The sequence below is a fragment of the Etheostoma spectabile genome, chromosome 20 (assembly GCF_008692095.1).
Source record: "Etheostoma spectabile isolate EspeVRDwgs_2016 chromosome 20, UIUC_Espe_1.0, whole genome shotgun sequence".
Classification (NCBI taxonomy): Eukaryota; Metazoa; Chordata; class Actinopteri; order Perciformes; family Percidae; genus Etheostoma; species Etheostoma spectabile.
This window is the reverse complement of record NC_045752.1, coordinates 20,453,094-20,460,593: the sequence shown is the minus strand read 5'-3', so window position 1 is coordinate 20,460,593 and position 7,500 is coordinate 20,453,094. Positions and strand designations below refer to the sequence as shown.

Here is a 7,500-nt window from a genome sequence, read left to right as displayed (position 1 = left end):
AAATATAATTGACACTGAGTTTTGTTTGGTGTACGTTCTTTTAGGTGTTGGGAGGAGATTTGAACATAGGAGGGGCCAGCTAGTGTTGTTTCCTGATGAAACTTAATGCTAAGCTAGCTAATCACCAACTGTCTCCAGCTGTGTCTTCAAGGGATAGTTCAGATATTTTAAAGTGTGGTGTATGAGTATAGTCGTGGTTAGCTACTAGTAGGTGTTTCTCCGTCATGAAGGGCTATCCCACAGCAAGGTTAAGTGGTTAAAATATTCTAAATGTAGCATCCACTAACTGATATAGATGTTTAGGTGCCTCCATCACAGCAAACATCTATATAAGACATAAACATGAAATTGATTGTTTGTATCAACTTTTAAAACGAAATCTCCAAATGTTGTAAACTCCTTTAGCCAATGCAATCCTTGCTTGCATATTTGGAAAAAAACAGCCCAGAACATGGCAGCTGAGTAGCTGGCAGATCACATTGTAATGATTTTGTTTTGTTTTCGTAATTAAATTTAAGCTTTTTCTTAAAAAGGTTTTGTAGACAGTAGCGTTTTAGTGTCTTGTCTGCGTTGCGTTGACCTACATTTGGAAGCTAAGCCACGGCCAATCTTTTATGTCGCTCCTGAGACTTGGGACTTTAAAGCCATTGTTATTTCTCTTCTCCTCAGCATCACTCCAGGTCCTTTCTCTCTTTCTCTAACTCGTCCCCTTTTTTCTTGTCACCCTCTGGCACACCATCTTCTACGTCTGATATTTCCCTCTCATCCCTCGTCCACTTCCTTCTTCTATCGAATCCTTCCTTTTCTACCTCCCCCTTCTTCAAGGCGCTATAGGTCCAGGCAGAGAAATGTTACTGGCAGAAAAGTTATATGCTCAATTCCTCTGATAGTCATCTGAAACATCATGAGTACTCATACTTGTATGATGTGGTGCATACAGAACAAACTTCAATTACTCTGTTTATGACACAATTACACACATTCCTCACCCCCATGTCTTGGTTCTCTGAGTCTATGATAATATAGTTAATGCTTTCCTGTGAGGACCAAACTCATGTTATTCTGCGCTGTTGCAGTCACTATCTGATTGTAACTTATGTAATGCTGGTGAGTTGGACAGTTGCCTTCAGAGATTCATCTCAGTGTCATAGGTCAGCTTTGTACGGTGGCCGACAGGAGGCAACAAAAAAAAACACATGCCAAAACATCTTATAATTAATTAATTTGAGAACACATGCGAAAAGCCGAGGTTTGCAAGAACAATTAGTTGCTAACTCATGTGACCCCCAATATTTTGCTCTTTGTCCTGCTTTACAGCCCGGAATGAGGGGAAAGTGTACCACTTCAGGATCGCGCTCCATATCGGGGCACTTGTCCTCAGATAAGATTCCGTTGCCACGGTGGGAGAGGATCTCTACTACCAGAAAAACCCTCGCAGCTGGGAGTGGCTGAGGAGCCGCTCCCAGCAGGTAGGACACAAGGGACCACAAACACAATGGGTAGTTCTGGGGACATTTTCCGGGGGGCTTTGTACAAAAGGTCCCAGATCGGAAGGTCTACTTCTGAAAGTACAGGAACCTTGGGGAGGGTTTGAATCACATCGGTCATTCGTCAAACTCACAGCACATATACTATGATAGACATACTAAATGTGTGAAATATGTCTTATTATAAAATGACTTTTGTAGGGATCTTTTGACAATTCTATTACTACAACTTTTTATCGACTTTTTGGACGTACTTTACATATGACTTTTTATCCCTTCGTACTTGACTATTTTATGATTTTTTCAATCATACTAGATATGAAATTTTCATGATTTTTGACACAAATTCTTGAGTCAGAAGACTCTTTTTTGGACACAAAGTCATAAATAAGTCATTATAACATCTCGTAAAAAAGTCATAATAGAGTATTACGATATAAGTTACATCGACGTCAAAAAAGTCATGGTTAGTATGTTTAACATTTGAAATAAAATTACATTTGACAAATGGGGAAACTGGTAGTCATTATATTTTCTCTGCTCCTACCAATACATTAAAATAGTACTCAACTACACTGCTGCTTGTACACTGTACAAGCAGCAGGAGCAGCCAATGAGGGATCCCACTGTTCCGTATCTCTTTTAATAGAAGCAGCTTTTGTCTCTGCAGTGGTAACATTGAAACAAAGTGCAAAAAGAGCCTGAATCTATCTTTTTATTGTTTCTCTGCAGCAAGCCATTTAAGAGCGGTCTTTGCTTTTATCGCAGAGATAATACCAAAGGCAAAACATATTTGGAGTGTAATTAACAGAAGAAAGAATATTTGAACAGTTTCAGAACTAATCCGTGGCGATTGCTGTTAATTGCACACGCATCTCTGCACTGCAGTTATCATCAACCCCCAGCGTGCTGTATTCTTTATCATGGCTCATCAGTGTGAGCCCAGCGGGACACACACACAAACTTCATAACCGGCAGAAATGGTATATATTTTTGTAGTCTTAACAATCTCAAAGACCTCTACATATTACAGGAACCATTCACCATTCACACACATTCAACACTGTGGCCGAGGTGCTGCGTACAAGGTGCTACCTGCATCACTCAGATACACACTCACACACATCTACACACTGATCATAGATACTCACTCACAAACATCTACACTTCTGCTATCAGATAAACCTCAAACACATCTCACACACCTGATCATCAGATACACACTCACCGACATTTCCACTCCGATGACAGTTGTAGTCTTGTGTGTTTCCGCTCGCGCATCTGTCACGTAAAAAGAATCAATCTCTGAATGCCAATGAACGGACCTACATAGGGGAAATACATCTTTATGAGGGTCCTTTTTCAACTACAAGGTCAGTGACAAAACAACACACTTCTCTGCGTTTATATGAACTGAGCGTGTAGGAGCTCTCATCTTTACTCCTCTCTCGACATTTTTGACTGGCAAGATGGACGGGACAGGAAAACCAAAAGGACATGGAACCTTTCTTTTAGTAAACTCTGTGACACCACAACAATGTTCTCGATGGGAGATAAGGGGTAGAGCCTGGTGAGGCTGAGGTCATGTGTAGAGACCCTGGTGATGCTGGTTCATGTGTAGAGGACCTGGTGATGTGAGATCTGTGTGAGCCCCTGGAGATGCGGGTTCATGTGTAGAGGTGATGCAGAGATCATGGTAGAGACCGGTGATGCTGAGTTCATGTGTAGAGACCCTGGTGATGGAGTCATGTGTAGAGGGACCTGGTGATGCTGAGATATGTGTAGAGACTGGTGATGCTGAGGTCATATTGAGGTCCTGTGTAGAGACTCTGGGTGCGTGAGATAATGTTAGAGACCTGCTGTGTGATGCTGAGATCATGTTGTAGAGGACCCGGTGATGTCTGAGTCATGGTAGAGACCCTGGTGAGACCTTAGAGCAGCGTCTCAGGTTGTGTCAAGCCTTCTTAGTGATTTAAATGTAGATTTTGATGCTATACATAGTAGCGCCCTAGCTGCTCCTAGTCAAACATTGACCCAAAAAGGAAAATACGGTCAATCTTGAAAGTGCCGCTTTGTATTAATTATGCTTTGAGGTTGTGTCGATGTACGACCATCATCGAGCCACGCCCAGGGCGTGGACAGGAATTGACAGCTGCGTCGTCTAAATAGAAAAAGATGATTACGTCGGGCTTTGCGCTGTGCTGCGCAAGGTGCACGTTAAGTGGACTTTTTTCCCCTTACCGTTGTAGCACTCCACACCTCAGCTTGGACACAGCGGTCTCCAGGGCGAGAGAAAGGCGTTAACGTGGAACACTATCACTCTTTCCTTTCTTTGTGGACACTATGGGTGCATGACATATAGTTACATGCTGTCCTGTGGATCGGGACATGTTATGTAGGATTTATGATGTACGTTAGCAACAGGAGATTAATCACTAGGAGCTATTTATGTGTGAGCTAATATGTGCACTGCAATGAGTTTGTTTTGTTTGGAATGCGTTATTTCAGTGCAATATCTGAGATGTAGTTTAATCTCAGTAATGTGTCTATTAGGTTATTACGTCGCTTTTTTTTAACGTTCCTCTGTACGTCTTACGCAGCCACGGGATCTGATTGAGTAGCCTTTACGGCACCGTGTAGTTGAAAGGTGGGTCAAGTGCGCATTTACGTAGTCTGATGGTTCTATTTAACTGTTAGCCAATTTAGAAAAGATATAGTAACAATAAAAAGTGCTTCCTGATTTGGGAGACCAGCAACTCCCATCGGTCTGCGAGGTAAAATGAAGTTTTTGTCAAAGGAGTCTGGGTGGATTAGAGCAGAGACACAGCGTTCGTTCCCGTCGAAAAGAGCTCTCCCAAGGTTTTAAGGGCTGAAAACTCAAGATAGCATCCACTTAAATGATATAGATGTTTTTAGTGTGTAAAATGGTTATTTGGTGCCCCCGTCCACAACAGGACATTACTTAGCTTCTGTGTGGTACTCCTGCCTGCTTCTCCAATGGGGGCGTGCAGATCCCCCATCTACTGTAGAAACACGATGACTATGGAGAAGTAGCTGTACCAATCACATTCAAAACATTGACACTGTCCCTTTAACATGTATAAAGTCAGAAGTTGTCATGAGGTGTTTGTGTTTTCAGTTTGAATACGAATTCTGTTATAAAAAAAGGCTCACTTTTTTTATGGAAGGACCAATTAAAGTGTTTTCTCTCATGATTTATTCCAGCTCAAACAGTCGTCGCCTTGCAGATTCACTGGGCTAAACACCTCTGAAAGCTAATCACTCCAGTCGCTCAACACAAGAATAAATCTGCTTTTAGAAGATGAACACATTTTAATTTATTGCTACACCAGTAAAAAGATGCATAACAAACATGTGATCACTTTTATGACTTTGCACACTTGTGTTTTCGGAATGATGTAGCCAAAAGACATGGTCAATAAAAACTGGACATTCTGATTATCTGTTGCTTTTACTTTCTAAAAGCAGATTAATCCTGCTGTTTAAATGCCTAAAATATTCCCAGTGGACTGTGGGAAAGAGCTGAGTGGTACATTTATCAAACTTAAAGCTATTAGGGAGAATTATGTCAGTGCATAATTATAATCAAGGCAGGCAGCATTTTAATTAAATGGGAATAACAAAACATTGGCCTGACCTTTTTGTGGAAACAGTAATGATGATGGGAAACTTGTCAAGACTGAAATGGAAAGTAGAAAATTGACATGGTATTTTCTGCATGAAGTAGACGGAGATGCAACAGAACTTAATGGTCCTTTGATCTGGGACACCATAGAGCTTTTAATATAAAATCAAGTTGATTGTGTGTTATTATACATGAGATGGTAATTGTATTATTCCAGATGGTCGGTGTCCAGAGACTTGTATTGTGAGGAGTGAGGAGGTATTTTTCAAATGACCAATCCAGGGCAGCCCGCTTAAGACGATAGTTGACTAACGGTCGTTGGTCTTAGTCTTAGTCTAAGAGTTTTTTAGTCATTCTTATGCTTTCTATTTGAATGATATTCCATGAAACGCTCGACAGCACATACTGTTATTGTAAAACACAAGGGCGTGGGGTCTGGGGGTTCCTCCCCAAAAACATTTTGGGCATCAAATAGTATCATACAATGTTTGGTGGTTAAAATCCAATATAGAGGGGCGGCTGTGGCCAGTGGGTAGAGCGGTTTGGTGGTTACAATCCCCGGTACGGCAGCCCGCGCACAGTGTATGAATGTGTGTGATGGTGATAATTCCGTAAGACTAGAAGTGCTATAAAATACAGCACATTTACATATATCAGCCAATGTATACAGCCATGGGCCCACCACCTTGTGGAGGAACCAATGGGGGGGGTTGCGTTGCGTAGGGGGCAGCGAAGTTCAGGCCAGACTGGGGGACTCGTGGGGGAAGGAGCCGGAACTTGTGCGGGAGGTTGAGCGCTACCGTTAGATTGGTGGGGCTCACCTTACGCAGTCTTGGAACCCTGGAAACGTAATCCTGTTTGGACTCTGTCCTACTTGGAGTTGCCCGGAGTGCAGAGGTGGGTTAGGTAGCCAAAAATTTTACTCAAGTAAACGTACTGTTATTCAGGAAATAATCACGTAAAGTAAAGTAGTCATCGAAATAATACTGGAGTAAGAGAAAAAAGACTTGATGAAAAAAAACTCCAAGTAGTGGTAACGTTGAGGAACATCTGATTATTTCTTAACACAAACATCAGTGACAGACAAAAATACAAATGAATCATATTAGGCAAAATCATTGTTCATCAATCATAAAATAAATTAAAAAATTATTATTACAAATAGTTAAGTGAGAGACTTGTCACTAAAATTAGGAACGATACTGAGATGTGCAAAACATAACTGTATGAACCTAAAACACATCCCTATCCACAGCAACCTAAAACTCCGCTACGTTCCTCAGGTCAGATGTTGAGTTGTTGAAGCTCACATGTGTTGATTTGGTCGAACAGAAGAGCGCAGATGTATGAGCGTTTGCACTTTTCCTAGGTAACATGCTTTCATATGAGGCCGGGGGGTTGCCCACGTCTGTGTTGCCTTGGCGACATTTTTGTTTTGCTACGACTGTAGGTAAGTCCCCCATAGATATATTACAGTCTATGGTGCCCGCCGCTGAGAACCGAGTATGGTTCACCTGACTGCACAACGCGTTGATGGTGGAACACGGTCACGTGGTGACGCCTTAAGCGGAAGACTATCTCTGTCAAATAAACATTAAAAGAGAAGTGCGGGGTAAAAACAAGACGCGTCGAATACCAAAGAGGTAAAAAAGAAAAGTAACGAGCTCCTGTACCCTAATATAGTGGAGTAAGAGTAAAGTTTCTTCTTCACTAATCTACTCAAGTACAAGTAAAAGTATCTGATTTAAAATCCTAGAAGATAAAAATTGTTCAAAAACTTACTCAAGTAAATGTAACGAGAGTAAATGTAACTCGTTACTACCAACCTCTGCCGGGTGTGGGGATACTCCAGCCCCCGGTGAGTCGCCGTAAGTTGGAGTTTACCCAGTGGTGAGGGGGGGGGACTGATGTGTGTTTGTGCATATGCACCAAACAGGACCTTGAATGGGTACTGTATGGGGCTCACCATTGGTGGTGAGTGGTCAGGGGGTGGGGGAAGACCTGGACAGACCTGGTAAGCCAAATGCATTGGAGGCTGGGTAAATTGGGAACGTTCTGGAGGAGCCCTGTCCGACGAATTTCAATCAACCCGCTGGAGCTTCTTGCATCCCTGGGAGGCTGGGGGCAATTGAACCTGATGAACATGTTCAAGTTTCCATTGCTGAAGATGGGCGGCGAGCTGTGGTCTTAGGGTCTAGGTGCCTAAGGGGCGGTTAACCCACGAACACCCGGTGGAACGGCGGGGTCAGCGGGACGCAGTAGCCGTCCGACTGAAGAAGGAGTCTTTCCGGGATATGTTATCCCGGAGGACTCCGGAGACAGGTACTGACGGTATTGACGGGCTGCAGCCTCTGCCGTGACAGAGGC

General features: G+C 42.7%; 1 protein-coding gene and 1 long non-coding RNA gene across 2 annotated transcripts in view; both read left to right on the top strand.

Annotated features, from left to right (window-relative positions):
• The window catches only part of LOC116670090 (tyrosine-protein kinase SRK3-like), an 89,980-nt gene that overhangs the window by 43,601 nt on the left and 38,879 nt on the right, over window positions 1–7,500 (top strand). The window lies entirely within an intron of this gene.
• LOC116670093 (uncharacterized) overlaps window positions 1–7,500 on the top strand; it is a 20,269-nt gene that overhangs the window by 10,222 nt on the left and 2,547 nt on the right. The window contains exon 2 of the long non-coding RNA XR_004326943.1: window positions 3,301–3,307. This is a non-coding gene — a long non-coding RNA (uncharacterized LOC116670093). The remainder of the gene's footprint in view (window positions 1–3,300; window positions 3,308–7,500) is intronic.